Raw genomic sequence first — 21156 nt, forward strand, 5'->3', positions numbered from 1 at the left:
CAATAGAAGGGAATTTGAGGCCGTATGTGCGCTGAAAAGGGCGATACGAGACGAGTGGGCTTCAATTTCACTGCAAGACTTATAAAACCTAACGAAATCAATGCCGAAGAGAATTTTTAAGCTAACTAGGAAGAACGTAGGTTGGACAAAGTAATAACAGTGCAATTACATAACTGGACATTGAGTGTTTTTATACTAATATCCATTCACGAAATGTAAACGCCCTATTTCGTTACTTGTGCTGTAAAGAAAGTAGGTAATTACGTAATGATTGTTTACGTCTTAATGTATCTACTACTTTCATAACAAATTCGATACAATTATGCTTTAGACACTGCATATTACTTTCGTAGGAACCCTGCATTTATGCCGATTTGCACTACTGTAGTAACAAGACGAAAACAATAATGGTACTAATGATACCATTTGAGTAACCGGTCACTGAAATATGTTGTTGTTGTTGTCTTCAGTCCTGAGACTGGTTTCACGCAGCTCTCCATGCTACCCTATCCTGTGCAAGCTTCTTCATCTCCCAGTACTTACTGCAACATACATCATTCTGAATCTGCTTAGTGTATTCATCTCTTGGTCTCCCTCTACGATTTTTACCCTCCACACTGCCTTCCAATGCTAAATTTGTGATCCCTTGATGCCGCAGAACATGTCCTACCAACCGGTCCCTTCTTCTTGTCAACTTATACTTTTAAAATTTTTTTAGGAGGTGGTCACTGCAGCCTTAAGGTAACATGTATATTTTTAACCGTTTCGTGGTTGATGGGACCCAGAAGCCACACTGAAGTAATATGCAGGCCTGAGGAATGGGACCTCTATGTCCCATATCTGTCTGGTGCTGTCATCTAGCGAGAAGTTCTCGGAGAACTGAAAAAAAAATTACAGTGGACCGTAGTGTGCTGCTGTAGAAGACTTGGCAATCAAGTGTGGCGGCGTGTGTTTATAGCTGGCACGATGAAAATCAAATCAAATCACTCTCTTCTCCTTTATGAGAAAGTCTGAAGTTGGTAATGATGTTTTCTTATGCATAATAGACATGGTTTTGAAGCATTATTCTACTCCTCAGTAAAACAGCTACTTTGTACAAGATTTGTAGTTAGTGGGAACTGTATGTTGCAAAAAACATTACAGAATGCAAAAAAATTAGCGTCTGATATGTTGTAAGTAGGCTGTTTAGGTTTTATTATTGGTAACGCCACATAGCGCTCTGTATGAAAAATCACTGGCTGTGCTGTGCGCAGTCTTTGGCTAGTTTGCATTGTTGTCTGCCATTGTAGTGTTGTGCAGATGGACGTGAACAGCGCGTAGCGTTGCGCAGTTGGAGGTGAGCCGCCAGCAGCGGTGGATGTGGGGAGAGAAATAAAAAAATTAAAAAAAAATTTGCAACAATGCAAACTAGCCAAAGAGTGCGCACAGCACAGCCAGTGATTTTTCCTACAGAACGCTATGTGGCTTTACCAATAAGAAAACCTAAACAGCCTACTTACAATGTCTAACACACCTTCAAATTTGCTATTAAAGATTTGTGTGCAATATTTCATGTTTTTTATGATCATGAGAGTAAATAAGAAAGTTCGTCCAGACTCGTTATTGAAACTTCTTTATTAAATTATCACATACTTGAACTGAAAGAAGTGGGAGGTGAAACTTCTTAATTTATTTTTGAATCTGCTGAGTGAAACTGAACGTACTGTCATTTTGCTTGTCTTTATCATTTCATATCTGACCTACAGAATTATTCCTGACAAATACAGCCCAACCACAATCTGCCTGCTCAAATAATTAGCACAAAAGAATGGCCCTGAATCTGAAGAAATCCTAACAATAACCTATACATTTCGTAAGACACTTACTTCACAAAAAATCTTCATTACACGAACTACAGCGATACAGCAAGCACCAATACAGCCAGCTAAATAAAAGATTCCAACTACTGTAGGCTCTAAGTACTCTTAGGCATGTGGTTAGCAAAGGAACGATTTTGTTGCAGAGCAACAATGTATTTAGCAAATTTTACCTTAATAATGTGGCATCCAGGTTCAAAAAACTATATAATGGCCCGTGACATCCAGTACGGAAATTATATTTTGCAACAATGCAAACTAGCCAAAGAGTGCGCACAGCACAGCCAGTGATTTTTCCTACAGAGCGCTATGTGGCGTTACCAATAAGAAAACCTAAACAGCCTACTTACAATGTCTAACACACCTTCAAATTTGCTATTAAAGATTTGTGTGCAATATTTCATGTTTTTTATGATCATGAGAGTAAATAAGAAAGTTCGTCCAGACTCGTTATTGAAACTTCTTTATTAAATTATCACATACTTGAACTGAAAGAAGTGGGAGGTGAAACTTCTTAATTTATTTTTGAATCTGCTGAGTGAAACTGAACGTACTCTCATTTTGCTTGTCTTTATCATTTCATATCTGACCTACAGAATTATTCCTGACAAATACAGCCCAACCACAATCTGACTGCTCAAATAATTAGCACAAAAGAATGGCCCTGAATCTGAAGAAATCCTAACAATAACCTATACATTTCATAAGACACTTACTTCACAAAAAATCTTCATTACACGAACTACAGCGATACAGCAAGCACCAGTACAGCCAGCTAAATAAAAGATTCCAACTACTGTAGGCTCTAAGTACTCTTAGGCATGTGGTTAGCAAAGGAACGATTTTGTTGCAGAGCAACAATGTATTTAGCAAATTTTACCTTAATAATGTGACATCCAGGTTCAAAAAACTATATAATCGTCCGTGACATCCAGTACGGAAATTATATAGTCATCAACAATATTACATTTACAAGACGTACACACGTCCAGATCGTCCACTTGCGCTAACACTTCAGACCTCTAACCTCCATCACTGCTAACTATTCACCTCCAACTGCGATTCCGACCAGCAGAGTTATAAATGCAGTCTGTCGCGCTGCCAACATACACACATATAAACAGGCTACTTACATTACATTTTTTCTGTATTTACCAGCTTGATAAAATGTCTCTACAAACAAAAGTTTCACTTCGAAATTCCAATGAAGCCATAAACATATCTTTATTAACCACCATCGTGACTGGTGGGAAAGCAGCCCTCTTAGCGATAACAATAAATAGAATAGCTCAGGCTGGACTTACGATTGTCAAGTATTACTGCATGATCGATTTTGAGCCCTCATGCCTCATCCTCAGTTCCCATTACTTGGCGTGCAATATACAGATTTTCATCATAATAGTTCGTGTGAACAATAAATTGAGTATAATATAGAAGAGAATACTCTATTTATCTTACCACTACTTATCTATTTATCTTACTTCTATATACGTGGCTACGTTCCCACCAGCCACGATGGTGACTAATGAAGATAAGTATATTCCATGCCAAGAAATAGAAACTGGGCATACATGCATCTGGGGATTAGGCATGAGGTGTCGAAATACTTCCGCGCATTTTTGTATGGTTTGTATTAAACAATTACACTAGCCCCCCTCCTCAAGTTCGGCCTGTGAAATCGGTTCGTCAGTATTTGATGTAGTTTACGAAATATATCCAGCGGTAGCGTTAGGTGACTCAGTATATATAACTTCTGCACAGTTTCAGTGCAGTAAAGTGTTCATTGTAAATAAGTGTGTGTGTGTGTGTGTGTGTGTGTGTGTGTGTGTGTTTTAGTGTAAGTACAATCTAACTTCTGCACCATTTCAGTTCAGTAATGTGTTCATTGTAAATAAGTATTATAGTAGTTAATTACCTTAAAAATATATATTTTCTATTTTAAATTCACATCATTAGCGTTTGTAAAATGATTCTTTCTATAGTGTTCATTTAAAAATGAAGATCATTCAACTTGGGACCTGTGGAAGGTAAATTAGCTTATTTGTTTCAGTTGTAAATATTTGTCATGTATTATTGTTTTTCTCACATGTTTTACATCCTGGAGGACCTCCTCACTGAAGATCAATTGGAATGAAAGTAAATCTAATCTAATCTAATTTAATGGGATGTGAAGTAACTCGTGTGACTAACCAACAATTATTACAGAACTACTTCAACAGGTCCAACAGGAGTGGCATAACGTATCCCAGAACAGAATTCACCAACTGTGCGATCGACTGATGCCAGAGTCAGTGCCTGCATTGGCGCCTGTGGAGGCTGCACCATGTACCAATGTGTGTGTTGTGGCATGGGTCGATAACTGGTACCTCAGAAATGCTTGTGCTATTGATCTGTAAATGTAATCGTTTCATGTACTCCATATGGACTGCTGCAACAATAAATCTTGGGTAAATTGGAAATGTCTAAAGGAGTGTAATAATTTCTTTCGGGCAGAGTATGTGCAAAATGAGTTTTAACCACGAAAGGGTCACTATCTTGTTGATAAACTCTCACATACTCACTAAAGAATGTATCAGTCCATAGCTAGTGCGAGCAGGTTCACCTTGATTGATAGCGAACAATTCTCTGAGACTGATTGGTGCGCCGAGGGGTACGCGTCACTGTTGAACTGTTTACAGAAATGGGCCAGGCGGCGAAAGGGTAACATTTGTCTGTCACGTGGAACAACAAAAAGAGTACAGTGATGAACTGGGCGGGCTAATACGTGTGCAGCTGCTGTTACTTCTTTCGACGTCGAATGTTTCAATTACTTTTATTCGGACAGCAAAAGAAACAACGTTACCCCGAGGCCAGAGCGTCGTAATGCGAGGCCTCCCGCGTGCGTGTCAGAATGGAATGTAAACAAGAGGAGATAAATCAGGTAAGCAGCGGCCGCATTCGACTCACGTAGCGCCGCGGTCGCTGCGGCTGTCGGCAGTGAGTCTGCTGACGGGTGCTGACAGCTGCTCGCCGAGGCACCGCCAGCGCTCTGAAGCTGTCAGCTGCGCCTCGGGAGACCTCCTCGGTGTCCAGGCGACGAGTTGCATGAGTGAGTAATACCGTAAGCAACACGGACTGAGCGAAATACTGGAGTTCCACGTGATCGACAACATTATGTTCACGCGCTAGCAGCTGAGACGTCTGAACGGATGTAGCTCGGGAACAGTGTTTCATAACAAGATAGACTACGTGATCAGAAGTATCCGGACATCCCCAAAAACTTATGTCTTTCATATTAACGGCATTGTTCTGCCACCTACTGCCAGGTACTCCATATCAGCGACCTCACTAGTCATTAGACATCGTGAGAGAGCAGAATCTGGCGCTCTTCGGAACTCACTGACTTAGGACGTGGTCAGGTGATTGGGTGTCACTTGTGTCAGACGTCTGCACGCGAAATTTCCACACTCTTAAACATTCCTAGGTCCACTGTTTCCGACGTGATAGTGAAGTGGAAATGTGAAGGACACGTACAGCACAAAAGCGTACAAGCCGACCTCATATGTTGACTGACAGAGACCAACAACAGTTGAGAGAGTCGTAATGTGTAATAGGTAGACATCTATCCAGACCATCACATAGGAATTTCAGACTGCGTCAGGATCCACTGTAAGAACTATGACAGTTAGGCGCGAGGTGAGAAAACTTTTCGAGCGGCTGCTCATAAGCCACACATCACACCAGTAAATACCAAGCGCTTGGTGTAAGCAGCTTAAACATTGCACAATTGAAAAGTGGAAAAACATTGTAAGGAGTGACAAATCACAGTACACAATGTGGCGATCCAGTGGCAGGGTGTGGGTATGGCGAATGCCCGGTCAACGTCATCTGCCAGCGTGTGTAGTGCCAACAGTAAAATTCGGAGGCGGTTGTTTAATGCTGTGTTCGTTTTTTTCATGGAGTGGGCTTGCACCCCTTGTTGCTTTGCGTGGCACTATCACAACACAGGCTTAGAATGATGTTTTAAGCATCTTCTTGCTTCCCACTGTTGAAGAGCAACTCGGCGATGGCGATTGCATAAGATCGAGCACCGGTTTATAATGCACTGCCTGTGGCGGAGAGGTTATACGACATTAACGTCCCTCTAATGGACTAGCCTGCGTAGAGAGTCTTGACTTGAATCCTATAGAACACCTTGGGGATGTTTTGGGACGCCGACTTAGTGCCAGGCCTCACCGAACGACATCGATACCTCTCCTCGGTGCAGTACTCCGTGAAGAATGGGCTGCCATTTCCCAAGAAACCTTCCAGCAGGTGATTGAACGTATACCTGCGAGAGTGGAAGCTGTCATCAAGGCTAAGGGTGGACCAACACCATATTGAATTACAGCATCACCGATGGAGGGCGCCACGAACTTGTTAGGTCATTTTCAGCCAAGTGTCCAGATACTTTCGATCACATAGTGTACAAGGAGTAATTCGTCCTGTCTGTAGTCTGTGATTTAGCGAGCCCAAAAATCAAGCCACGATTTAAACTGTTTGAGACTGGCGTAAATTTCACTATTCAGTTCATCAAAAAACTGTGGCAAAATGTTTTGCACGTATCTTTCACTTGCAACAGTGTCATTAAAAAAAAATGGGCCTATTATTCTGTCACCACTAGCTGCACACCACACCCCTGTTCCCTGATCATGAAGGGGTTCCTCATGAAACGCAACAGGTCTATCTGCGTTCCAATGTCGACAGTTTTGAGATTAATATACCCGTGTAAATGGAACCAAGCCTCGTCTGAAAACTGAATGAGGTAAGGATCCATTTCACTATCATGCACTTGTTTTGAAACCCATTTGCAAAATTTAATCTTGTGCGTAGGATCATCAGGGCGAAATTCTTGTGCTACTGATACTTTATAGGGCATTAGCACAAATAGGTTAGCACCTCATTGCTCAGAGGTGCACGATATTTGTGTTCGCTGCGAAAGACGTCTAAGAGGCCTTTTAAGGGAATTTTCCAGGTGGTATGCAACGTCATCGAGACAAGATTCTGTGAGCACTGTACGTCGTCGGGAGTGTTTACCCAGCTTGTCTTGAACACTTCTCGTTTCACCCAATTTATTCACTATTTTGTGAACTGCATCACTACTCGGAACTCAAACACCTGGAAATTTCTGTTCAGACAATCTCTGAACAATACCAGCGGACTCTGTATGTACGTACAAATCGTAAATAACACCAGTTGTGGAATTGAATAATTCACTCTTGCCGTTGTTGCGTTCGCAAACTTCACTGTTACACTCGTGATGCCTGTTTCACTGCTCGAATTGCACTGACCAACAAGACGGGTGTGTCTGTCCAGCCATCAGGCTGAAACTCACAAAAAAATAGGGGGCCATAGTGCCGTCCAGCTGGACCCATTCGACCGGCAGGCGCGGCTTCCTTGGCTGGCCTGCAATAGCCCGGGCAGGACGTCATCAGATAAATGGAACACCCTGTACTATCGACACATACGTAAATGATTACAACTGCGATTCTCAGTGACAGATGTAGTGGGCACTAGAATGAATTAGCATTGTTATGTTTGGCCACTAGAATGCATTAATGGCGTTCATCTTTAATGCTGTTTCCAGACCAGATGAGGCCAGCTTCAGATGTCAGATTGTCAATGAGAAGCACACCGGCATGCAGCGTACTCGTGTGACATAGCGTTATCAGCAGGTGACTTCGAAATGGGTTTCGATGTGGGTCTCCATTTGGCCAACTGGTCAAATCATGCAGTATCCAGATTCGCGAGGCATTCGGATGTGACAGGGGTCCGATGTTGCACTGCGTGGGGACGTGAGACCAGGGATATTCGTCGTCGAGTTTCTGGTCGACCACATCTTCACTGCCACAAGCACACCAAGCACATCGTAAGCCCTTCACATCTGCACTTGTCATCCGAGAAAACGTAAAATTCTGTTACGCTGCACCACGAGCGGCAATCAAACTAGAGAATCACTGCGCCTTGCGTAACCTCCCGTTAATGCCACAAGACAAACAGGTGCATTTGGGGCGTTGCCGTATGGACTGCTGATGAAATGATTAATGGCGTCTACTATGTTCAGCGAAGTATGACGGTTCTGCGCTACACCGATTGACCATCTTCAGTGGGTATAGCGTCTACCTCGGGAGAAGTCCCGATCTTCCATTGTTTTGGAAAGTATTAAGACCTTTCCCTCTAGTACTGTAAAAAACAAATGTTGAGAAATCACTATTGTTGTCTTTTGAAAGAAGTGTAATTTTTAGCTTTTACTACGTTACCAGAGTTTAACCATTACGAGTGAGAAGGAAGAACGAATAATACTAAAACAGAGATTCCTCGTCCGCTTCTTGTAGCTTCTCGTCGAAAACATGGCTCGTTGAAGTACATTGCTCACTATAAAAATAAATTTCACTCCTAGGAAGTATGATCGGGTTTGATACTTTAGATTAGAATACTGCATGTTTTCAGTGTCTTCCATTACATATTTTATTTTCTTAATGTCACATATAGGGTTTTTATATATTTCCACTTAACAGTACGCTATAACATGTGTGAAATCAAGAAGTACATACAACTCACAGAGCAACGATCTTACAAAGTATCGAGTTTTTGAGTCCCGAGAGTTTACATGTAATTAATTATTTCTTTTACAAATTATTACTAAAAATGACTTAGAGACATAGCAATACTGATAATAATAAGTATCAAGCCGAAACGTCTCTTACAAACCTAGAAAACAATTTTTAGTATATTTGTTTTTTTTAGTCAGGCATAATTCATTACAGATTTTTACAGTTAAATAAGCATAACTTGTTAATTTACCATTTGTTCATTTACAATAAAAAGCAAAGCTATTATAATCTGTGAAGAATATTTTTCTATCGGGTTATCTAATTCTTTGATCGTATTGAGTATTTTTGTATATAAAAAATTGTCCAATGACCAGTTCCTTTAGAGGAGCTATCGGGTGTGACTGCAAGTCGCGATTGGTTGTGATTAAGGAAACTCTAACGGCACAACTGTATCTCACGGACATCCCTGCGTCTTCATGTGTTGCATCTCATGCGACAGAACCATGGTGACATTTCTCAACACGACAGTGCATTTTCATACCTGGCACGTATCTCTATAAAATGTCTGCTTGTTTTTGAGGTACTCCCGTGGCCAACAAAATCCTCCGAGCTGTCCCCTATAGAACATGACGTTTGGACCAGCTCGGAGTCAACTGCGTCCGAGTGCGAATATACAGGACATCAACGACCAGCTTGCCTCAAGAGAGGATACTATGGCTTTATGGCTACCTTGTCAACCGAATCTGTGTATGCATTCACATCAGAGGGAGGATAAAACCGTACTGAAAAGTGATACCGTAGGCCAAGATCTTAGTAAGTTTGACTCGATTTTGTACTTATTAAAATAATAACACGTACCTTCTCAATCCACGAAGTTTAATTTCGTTTCCTAATGCGCTGCTGGACGCTCCACTTTTTTTGCCAGACGGTGTCTAAAACAAAGTAGGGACAAAGTAGATAGATGCAAATTTGGGGGGTACGGTAAAAGAAAATACATTGTATTACACGTTCTGAAATGTTGTTTTCCTTTGTTCGGAAATCTCGTAGCGTAGCATGAAAATAAACTCACTACGGCGGCCAGAATCCAATCATTCTTTGCGATGTAGTGGCGCACGAAACAGATTATTCGGTGCCAGATTTACAGAAACATTTATTGACGGACTGGAATCAATTGTTTACACTATTTCAGTAATAAAACCAGTCTAATCAGGGCACTGTCATCGCATTGACACTAGAGGAAGTGTTAAAATACTTACCACTTGAAAATGAAAAATTAACAATCTGCAGCCATCTTAATACATTTAGAAAGATTCAGAGATGTCTGGACTGGAAACTGTACACCGTTAACATTTAATACACCATCTTGAGCTGCCTCCTAGCAACCTCTGGCGATAATCCCCATAAAAATCCAGCTGAATTGTATACTGTCCAATCACATTAACGTCACCACCTGTCAAAAACCTGAATATGCACATTTTGCAGGGTGCACCTTCATTAAGAGAGTCAGTGAGGTTCTAGAAGGTACCAAGAAGGATGTGTAGCCATGTAGTGGCCAGATACGTTAAGTTTTTCGGCGAGGATCCATGGTGCATGCAGCCCTGTCGATGTGGTTTCACAGACTGCATTTAACGTTCGCGGCAAGCTGCTCAACAGTTGCACGTCTATTCGTTCGTACACATCTCTGCAGCCGTCGATCATCCTTGTCGTCTATGGCCGCTGGCACATCATAGTTGCCTCGGCGCCATTTTTCCACCCACTGTGTACTTTAACCACGGCGGCAAGCAAACGGTTTACATGCTCAGCCGTTTCATAAATGCTTCCACTCTTGGACAGGAAATCAGTGATCATGTCCTGTAGCAAATCAGAAAAACTGTCGGCATTACGAGAACGACTGTACTGTTTACCGCAACCACCCGACACTCTTTGCATACCCTCCTCTGCTAGTGCTGCCATCTGCGGTCTGTGAGTCGTTATGGCACTTTGACGCCGAATATAAGCGGTGGTCACATTAATGTGACTGGACACTGTAGTTCAAAGTCAACAGGCAACTGTACATATATGAAGATGGTATCTGTTCTTTCGGACATGTCCAAAAAAAGGGATACCATCGGTGACCACGCAGCTCGTTAGAATGAAATTACTATGAAATGAAAACCTTACCTGCATACAGGCGTTGATATAAGTCAACGGGGACAGTTGAAAATGTGTGCCCCAACTGGGACTCGAACCCAGGATCTCCTGCTTACATGGCAAACGTCCGTTGGAATGCATAATGGAGGTGAATAGATGCAGGTGATCAGACAGTACGACTACGTGCCACCTGTCAGAGTCGTATCTAGATGTATCAGGGGTCCCATATCACTTCAACTGCACACTACCCACACCATCACAGAGCCTCCACCAACTTGAGCAGTTCACTGCTGACATACAAGGCCCACGGATTCACAAGGTTGTCTCCGTACCCGTATATGTCCATGAGTTCGATACATCTTGAAACGAGACTCGTCGTACCATACAACATGTTACGAGCCATCAACAGTCCAATGCCGGTGCTTACAGGCCCAGGCGAAGCGAAAGCTTTGCGTCGTGCTGTCATCAAAGGTACACGAGTGGCTCTTCGGCTCCGAAAGCCCATATCCAAGTTGTTTCGTTGAATGGTTCTCAGGCTGACACTTGTTGAAGGCCCAACAGAGCAAACTGCTGCAGTTTGTGGAAAGGTTACATTTCTGTCACGTTGAGTGATTATCTTCAGTTGTCTTTGGTCCCGTTCTTGCAGGATCTTTTTCCGGCCGCAGCGATGTTGGAGATCTAATGTTTTACCGGATTCCTGATCTTCACGGCACACTCGTGAAATGGTCGTACGGGAAAATACCCACTTCATCGCTACCTCGAAGATGCTGTGTCCCATCGTTCGTGTGCCCACTATAACACCACGTTCAAACTCACTTACATCTTGATAACTTGCCATTGTAGCAGCAGTAACCAGTCTAATAACTGCGCCAGATACCTGTTGTCTTATATAGACGTTGCCGACCGCAGCGCCGTATTCTGCCTGTTTACATAATTCTGTATTTGAATACGCATGCCTATACCAGTTCTTTGGCGCTACAGTGTATATCTTGTGTACTCGATACTACCGCCATCTGTATATGTGCATATCGCTATCCCATGACTTTTGTCACCTCAGTGTAGATGTAAACCTAGTAGCATTTGGTGTGGAGTGGATGCCAACAATACACCAGATGCGGATTAGATTGCTGTACTGTTTACCAAAGAGGTGCAGAATAATTTGGGGCTTAAATACAGGATACAACTGGAATCAATTACGTGGTATAATACTACGTTTTACGAAAGTTTAAATGAGCACCACAAGCCAGGTAAATGGAGGGGACCCTCTGGATCCTCATGGTAGCTCAGTAGCTTTGATATATAGATGCTTGGCATTTCGGAGAAACCACACAGATCACATAGACGTAACACCATCTAGATTCTACGTATAATGAAGTATCACGTAGCGGGTTTCTCATTCGGAAATCGCACTTGAATGTTTTTGTTTATGAGAAGATCCTATCATTCCTCATGTAAGAAGGTGAAAAGTCTACCAGCTAAATCTACAGGGATCTCAACTGCACTATGCGCCTGTTGCCCGAAAGAATAGACATAATGTTCACTAACAAATGGACCACACGGCAGTCGGATTATTGTATGTACTAACTTTTATACACTGTCCACACACATTAATGTGACCATCTGTCAATAGCTGAATAAACATCCTTTGCAGCGCGGACCGCTGCGAGATTCGCAGGAAGAGAGTCAATGAGGTTCTTTAAGGTACCGACTCCAGTGCCGTGGCCAGCTGGGTGAGATGTCACGGTTGAGGATCCATGGCTCTAACAACCCAATCGAGCTGGTCTTAGAGTTCCCGATTGGGGTTAAATCCGGTGAGTTTGATGGCCAGGGATCACGGTACACTGCGTGCTGTGTGACATGTTGCAATGTCTCGCTGGTAGATGCCATCTTTCCGAGGAAAAACGAACTAGATGCAGGGGTGTAAAAACGAACTAGTTGCAGGGGTGTGCATAGTCCTCAAGGATAGATGCATACCTGCGTTGATCCATTGTGCCTTCCAAAATGACAGGATCACCCAGGGAAAGCCACGAAAATATACCCCAGATCATAATGGTCCCTACTGATTACAGCATGTTTGCTTCCAGACGTTTCACATCCTACACGCCAATGGTCATCTATCCGATGGTGCATAAAACGTGATTCCTCTGAAAGGCCCCCTCTTGCCACGCTGTGGATATTCAACTGCGGTATTTCCGTGCAAATTTGGGCCCTCGTCGCCGATGAACAGCAGTCAGCAAGGGTTCATCAACCACGCGCCTGTTGTGCATGTTCATTGTTTGTTGTTTGTTGTGGTCTTCAGTCCAGGGACTGATTTGATGCAGCTCTCCATGCTACTCTATCTTGTGTGGTTTCTTCATCTCCCAGTACCTTCTGCAAACTACATCCTTCCGAATCTGCTTAGTGTATTCATTTCTTGGTCTCCCCCAACGATTTTTACACTCCAAGCTGTCCTCCAATACTAAATTGATGATTCTTTGATGCCTCATAACATGTCCTATCAACAGATCCCTTCTACTAGTCAAGTTGTGCCACAAATTTCTCTTTTCCCCAATTCTATTCAGTACCTCTTCTTTAGTTATGTGATCTACCCATCTAATCTTGAGCATTCTTCTGAAGCACAACATTTCGAAAGCTTCTATTCTCTTGTCTAAACTATTTATCGTCCACGTTTCACTTCCATACGTGCCTACACTCTATACAAATACTTTCAGAAACGACTTACTGACACTTAAATCTATACTCGATGTTAACAAATTTCTCTTCTTCAGAAACGCATTCCTTTCCATTGCCAGTCTACATTTTCTATCCACTCTACTTCGACCATCATCAGTTATTTTGATGCCCAAATACCAAAACTCAGTCGGCCGCTGTTGTCTCGCGGTTCTAGGCGAGCAGTCCGGAACCGTGCGACTGCTACGGTCCAGGTTCGAATCCTGCCTCGGGCATGGATGTCTGCGATGTCCTTAGGTTGGTTAGGTTTAAGTAGTTCTAAGTTCTAGGGGACTGATGACCACAGCAGTTGAGTCCCATAGTGCTCAGAGCCATTTGAACCATGTTTTGAACCAAAACTCATTTACTACTTCAAGCGTATCATTTCCTAATCAAATTCCCGCAGAATTACCCGATTTAATTCGACTACATTCCATTATACTGGTTTTGCTTTGGTTGTTGTACATCTTATGTCCTCCTTTCAACACACAGTCCATTCCGTTCAGCTGCTCTTCCAGGTCCTTTGCTCTCTCTGACAGAATTACGATCTCATCGGCGAACCTCAAAGTTTTTATTTCTTCTCCATGGATTTTAATACCAACTCCGAATTTTTCTTTTGTTTCCTTTACTGCTTGCTCAATATACAGATTGAATAACATCGGTGAGAGACTACAATCCTGTCTCACTCCCTACCCAACCACTGCTTCCCTTTCATGTCCCTCGACTCTTATAACTGCCATCTAGTTTCTGTACAAATTGTAAATAGCCTTTCGCTCCCTGTATTTTACCCCTGCTACCTTCAGAATTTGAAAGAGAGTATTCCAATCAACATTCTCAAAAGCTTTCTCTAAGTCTACAAATGCTAGAAACGTAGGTTTGCCTTTCCTTAATCTATTTTCTAAGATAAGTCGTAGGGTCAGTATTGCCTCACGTGTTCCAGAATTTCAACGGAATCCCAACTGATGTTTCCCGAGGTCGGCTTCTACCAGTTTTTCCATTCATCTGTAAAGAATTCTTGTTAGTATTTTGCAGCCGTGACTTATTAAACTGATAGTTCGGTAATTTTCACATCAGTCAACACCTGCATTCTTTGGGATTGGAATTATTATATTCTTTTTGAAGTCTGAGGGTATTTCGCCTGTCTCATACATCCTGCTCACTAGGACTAGATGGTAGAGTTTTGTTAGGCCTGTCTCTCCCAAGGCTGTCAGTAGTTCTAATGGAATATTGTCTACTCCCGGGGCTTCTTTCGACTTAGGTCTTTCAGTGGTCTGTCAAACTCTTCCCGCAGTATTATATCTCCTTTTCATCTTCATCTACATTATCTTCCATTTCTATAATACTGTCCTCATGAACATCGCCCTTGTATAAACCTTCTATATACTCCTTCCACCTTTCTGCCTTCCCTTCTTTGCTTAGAACTGGGTTGCCATCTGAGCTCTTGATATTCATACACGTGGTTCTCTTCTCTCCAAATGTCTCTTTAATTTTTCTGTCGGCAGTATCTATCTTACCCCTAGTGATACGCGCCTCTAAATTCTAACTTTTGCCCTTTAGCCATCCCTGCTTAGTCATTTTGCATTTCCTGTCGATCTCATTTTTGCCTGCTTCATTTACCACATTTTTATATTTTCTCCTTTCATGAATTAAATTCAACATCTCTTCTGTTAACCAAGTATTTCTATTAGCCCTCGTCTTTTTATCTACTTGATCCTCTGCTTCCTTCACTATTTCGTCTCTCAAAGCTACCCATTCTTCTTCTACTGTATTTCTTTCCCCCATTTTGTCAATCGCTCCTAATGCTTTATCCAGGTCCCATCTCCTCAAATTTCCACCTTTTTGCAGTTTCTTCAGTTTTAATCTACAGTTCATAACCAATAGATTGTGGTCAGGGTCCACAGCTGCCCCTGGAAACGTCTTACAATTTAAAACCTTGTTCCTAAATCTCCATCTTACCATTATATAATCTATCTGATACCTTCTAGTATCTCCAGGATTCTTCCATGTATACAGCCTTCTTTTATGATGCTTGAACCAAGTGTTAGCTATGATTAAGTTGTGCTCTGTGCTAAATTCTATCAGAAGGCTTCCTCTTTCACTTCTTACCCCCAATCCATATTCACCTACTATGTTTTCTTCTCTCCCTTTCCTACTCTCGAATTCCAGTCACTCATGACTATTAAATTTTCGTCTCCCTTCACTACTTGAATAATTTATTTTATCTCATCATACATTTCCTCAATTTATTCATCATCTGCAGAGCTAGTTGACATATAAACTTGTACTACTGTGGTGGGCATATCTATCTTGGCCATAATAATGCGTTCACTATGCTGTTTGTAGTAGCTTACCCGCATTCCTAGTTTCCTATTTATTATTAAACCTACTCCTGCATTTCACATATTTGATTTTGTATTTATAACCCTGTATACACCTAACCAAAAGTCTTGTTCCTCCTGCCTCCGAACTTCACTAATTCCCACTACATCTAACTTTAACCTATCCATTTCCCCTTTTTAAATTTCCTAATCTACCGGCCCTTTTAAGAGATCTGATATTCCACGCTCCGATCCGTAGAAAGCCAGTTTTCTTTCACCTGATAACAGTGTCCTCCTGAGCAGTCCCCGCCCGGAGATCCGAATGGGGGACTATTTTACCTCTGGAATATTTTACCCAACAGGACGCCATCATCATTTAACCACACAGCAAAGCTGCATGCCATCGGGAAGAATGACGGCTGTAGTATCCCCTTGCTTTCAGCCGTGTGCAGTACCATCACAGCAAGGCCGTTTTGGTTATTGTTACAAGGCCAGATCAGTCAATCATCCAGACTGTTGCTCCTGCAACTACTGAAAAGGCTGCTGCTCCTCTTCAGGAACCACACGTTCGTCTGGCCTCTCAACAGATACCCCTCCGTTGCGGTTGCACCTTCGGTACTGCTATCTGTATTGCTGAGGAACGCAAGCCTCCCCACCAAATGGCTAGGTCCATGGTTCATGAGGCGGAGGGGGTGGAGGTTTATACACAGTAATATTCGCTGAACGCTCGTGGAAGCGACACTGTTGGTAGCCTCTTGCTTCATCTGCGCGGTGAGTTGTTCAACAGTTGCACGTCTGTTGGCCCGTACATATCTCTGCAGCTGTCGTTCACCCCTGTCATCTAAGTACTGTAGTGCATCACAGTTGCTTCGGCGGAACCATTTTGCCATTCGTGGTATACTTAAACCGCGGCGGCACGAGAACTGTTTACAAATTTAGCGTTTTCGGAAATGCTTTCACCCCTGGTGCGAAAGCCAACGATTATGCACTTTTGGACCTCCGATAAATCTCTATGTTTCCGAGTTACGACATCGATTGCACTGTTTTCTGTGTTCCTCTGACACTCTTTATGCACTGCTAGTGCGACCACCTGCCGTTGGTGTGTCGTCATTGCATGTTAATTCCGAACATAGGCTGTTATCACATTAATGTGACTGGTCCGTTTATTTATGGTACGTGAAGTTAGGAACTCAAATATTAATGTGACGAAACAGTTCGATGCAACTCTAAAAATTTCTCGAGAAAATAGATTTGAATTTTTCCACTCGTCATTAATGTGCTAAAGCAAGTTCTGTTACCCTCGCCAGACAGTGTAGGTGTATGCCAAGGGGGTTGCCCAGAGAGCAATGCACCACTTTTTTTTCTTCAGAAATTCTTTGTTGAACATAATGAGAATTACACACAAGGTGTTTTATCTACACACCTTATTTTTCCACGTAATCTCCATCCCGTTCTACGGCCTTCCTCCAGTGCCGAAGAAGGGCGTGCATGCCCTGTCGGTACCAATCCTTGTCCTGATGGCGGAACCTGTGCTTCACAGTGTGAATCACCTCCTCATAGTCCTCAAAATGTCTTCCACGAATGGCATCATTTAACGGCCCAAACTAGTGGAAGTCCGAGGGGGTAAGGTTAGGTGTGCTAGGTGTGATAGACGTGGATGGTCTCCCCGACCGCTGTAAATTGTGGAGCTCCGCCCTGCCGCCTTCTAATAAACTCACAATCCATGCTCAGTGACTAACTGAACTTCTGTCGACAGCAGATGCTGCATAGACTTTGTACAAGCGTTTGTGAATATTCCCCACAGTTACTTTCTCTGCAGTGGGAAATTCAATGACAACACGTTGCTTCTAACGTACTTCAGCCACAGAAGCCATTTTGAAACTTTCCTTCAGCTAAGCTTTGTCTCCGAAGTGACGGAAACTTGGCTTGCTCACTCAGGAGACTTCAAATAATACATACATTAAGTTTCGCATTCGTAACATTGTTTTCGGCTGCGAAACAACTCTCGTAGAATGCTCGCCTGCTATGTATGTATTTTATGTTCGATTTCTGACTGATGCAAATTTTTAAACAGAGGTGCATTTCTACAAGCATGGAAAACAATCAATAGCGTTCGATACTGGTAATCGCTGGTTCGAGTTTCCTTTGTGTCACTAATTTTTCTTTTCGTCCGTTCCATTACAAAACTTACGTCATTTAAATATAAAATTCATCAAATTATGTTATTAGCAGATATCTGATTGCTATTTTTATGAAAAATGCATGTCTTCTTACTTCTAATTATGTATTGGCAACAAAGATCCAGTTTTCATTTAAAATTTAAATTCTTAACTAATTGAATTTCTTTTAGAAAAGATGGTTTTCAGTTAAAAATAAGTAGTAAATTATTTTCATCCCTATGCATCTTACGCATCATGGAGATGTTCATGGAGCAGGCGCCTTTGTTTGAAATTTTGCCAGGACTGTGAGTCGAACCTGGGCCACACACGTGGTAAAAGAGCAATTACCACACAGCCACACGAACTATCGAGAAAAAGGGAACTTGGTATAGGAACCAAAAAACAACGGAAAACCTTGAAGTCGATTTTCTTGAGAATTTTTCACGGTTGCATCGAGCTGCATCTGCAAACTGATACAGCGACGGAAAAAAAATCACAGCACCAAAAAATAATTTATGTAGTGCAATGGAATTTCAGGAACACATTTGTCTAGGGAATATATTTGAGTGAGTAACATTTCAAGATAAGCCATTGTAAATGTGAAATACTGGTGCACTACAACCGGTATAACCGAGGGAATATTGAGTCGAAGCACGCATACGTGTGTGCATTGTGTTGTAGAGGTGCCGGATGTCAATTCGTGGGATGGGGTTCCATACCTTGGTCGGTCAATACAGCGACTGTTAATGCTGTTTGTGGATGATGCTGTAACTGTCGTGCGATGACGTCCCCTATGTTTTCAAAGGGTTCAAATGGCACTGAGCACTATGGGACTTAACTTCTGAGGTCATCAGTCCCCTAGAACTTAGAACTACTTAAACTTAAATAACCTAAGGACATCATACACATCCATGCCCGAGGCAGGATTCGAACCTACGACCGTAGCGGTCGCACGGTTCCAGACTGTAGTGCATAGAACCGCTCGGCCACTCCAGCCGGCCCAATTGGTAGTGTCACGTGGGCGTCTGGAGCCCAGTCTTCTTGGGGCCATACCCTTCCGTGACCACCGCTGCCAACAATTACTTGCAGTGACTATATTCATGCAAAGCCATTCTGCAATATTGCAGAACGAACATCAGCTTCGCCATTCTTATGCAACTGGCACGAAATTTGGATAGACTTCTTCTTTCAGATGTAGAAACACGCCTCCCAACTTTCACTTATGTCGCTCTCCTACTTGGTTTTGCGATTTTTTTCCATCAGTGTATTTAAGTTCTGAACTTCACATATCATAGATATAAAAGAAAGAAAAAAACGATTGCTATGTGTTCCCTTGGTAACCCATGAAGAGTCGTACATTCAGTTTACGTACTTTGAATCAGGGAATGAGGTTGTTTGCTGCAAGGTGAGCACTGACATATGGGGAAGGTGACGATGTTTGGAACACCACGGACCGTCAGCACAGTGGCCATTTGGCCATTGTTGCGGTTTTTCTTATCGTGACAGTAGAGAGAGAGAGAGAGAGAGAGTTGTATACGGCAGTGGTGCGGAGAGAGAGAGAGAGAGAGAGAGAGAGAGAGAGAGTTGTATGCGGCAGTGGTGCGCCCAACAACAGCATTGCACACATCAGTGGTACTATATCGCCTTTTCATACGAGTCCAGCTTCTGTGAACAGAATCACGATGGGCATATCCGTGTGTGGAGTCTCGGAGGGAAACAAATTTCCCAGATGGTATCCGTGTCGGTCATATGAGCCTAGCATCTGGTATGGTGGTACGGCGCGCCATTCGGTACAGCACACTATAACCTCTGGTTCGCACAGCCAGTTATTTGGTCAGCAGCTACATGCAGAAGGTGTTCTACTGACCAGAAAGTCTCAGGATCTCTCATACATTTCAAACAAATAGTTACGGGTTCTCGAAGGCGTGGGTGCCTCGACTCACCAGCCACCACTACTGCTGAACTCTGGCATAGCTGATGCAGTATGGTATCATGTACCCATATCTGTCATCCACCCATCAATGCCAGCCAGACTGTAGCCGTTGTTGCTGCTAAATGTAACACCGTGCATAAGCTCAAATCATCTGCAAATTTACAAGTTGTCTTCTTTGTTTTTTTCGGCCTCTTTTTCCGCAGTTGCAGATATGCTGTTGTATAAGTTACTTTCCGTCTTTTACACCTGTAATGAAGGCATCAATCATTACGACCAGATTCGCTTCGTTTTATATCCTCAGTAGCCACTGTAATAACATAGTTCTTTTTCTCTTACAATTTTGTATCCTATGATCATTAATAGTTTGAATGATTTACTTTCTACTGTCAACAGTTTTTATTATTTTCGTTACTCCCGGTGTTTTGTTGTTTATTTCATTCTTCTTTCTTTTCCACGTATTGGGTTTTTGCACACAGCATTTGCAATGCGCTAGTTGTATTCATGTTTCTGTGTTGAGAAGCATCACTGCCCTCTCGTCATTTTGTGTGTTTTGTTTTGCTGTTGCAGGATGCGTTCGTATTTTGTTTGTTTAGGTAGTGGTTGGAGTGCCTGTTATCGCTCTGAGAGTGTTTATATTTTACAATTATGGAGAGAGAGAGAGAGAGAGAGAGAGAGCGAGAAAGAGAGAGAGGGTGGGGGAGGTACATTTTTGCGTATTCATTTATTTATAAATTGGGGTCATTATCCTTGTTCTGTGTGTGTGCGCGAGTGCTCGCGTCTGAGTTCCCGTGCTAGGTGATGGGAGCTAACATGCCCAGATACTGTGTGTTTAAATTATTGCTTTTCTGTGGTAATGTGGTGTATGATCTAGGGTGAGCGTATTGTCTAGTTTCTATTGTTATTTTGTGGTGTCTACGGGGTTGTTCTTTCTCAACAATATGTTTTATTAATCTAAATAGCGTCTGGTTGCTAATTTTTGTCTGATCGTTGATTATGTGTTTCTTCTCTATTATTGCTTTTTGAATTTGGAAGTTTTCTTGTACTTTTAGGAGATGTTTCTCGTTGCAGAATCTGACTGTTTGCATATCCTTTTCTGTTGTGTTAGTGTGGTAATTTTCTTGCCGGAGGTGTTCTGTTAATGCTGAATGGTTGGTAGCAAATTTCCCAGCTCTTTTGTGTTACTTATACCTTATTTCAAAAGTTCTGCCTGTCTGTCCTAGGTACAGAGCATCACAGCTGTTGCACTGGAGTTTTGGTACATGTCATTGTTTCAGTATGCGAGTACGTATCAGCTTTCCTGTTGAGTTTTTTCCTGTATAGTGATGGGAATTTCGGCGTGTGTGTTTGTGGTGGATGTTGTAAATCTCTGAATTTGTGTGCAAAAACCCAGCACATTCAGTGGAAGAATACCAGAATGAAGGATAACAAAAAAACCGTGAACAACGAAAAGAATAAAAACTGTTTACAGTAGTAAGTAAA

Source organism: Schistocerca gregaria, chromosome 1 (genome assembly GCF_023897955.1).
Source record: "Schistocerca gregaria isolate iqSchGreg1 chromosome 1, iqSchGreg1.2, whole genome shotgun sequence".
Taxonomy (NCBI): domain Eukaryota; kingdom Metazoa; phylum Arthropoda; class Insecta; order Orthoptera; family Acrididae; genus Schistocerca; species Schistocerca gregaria.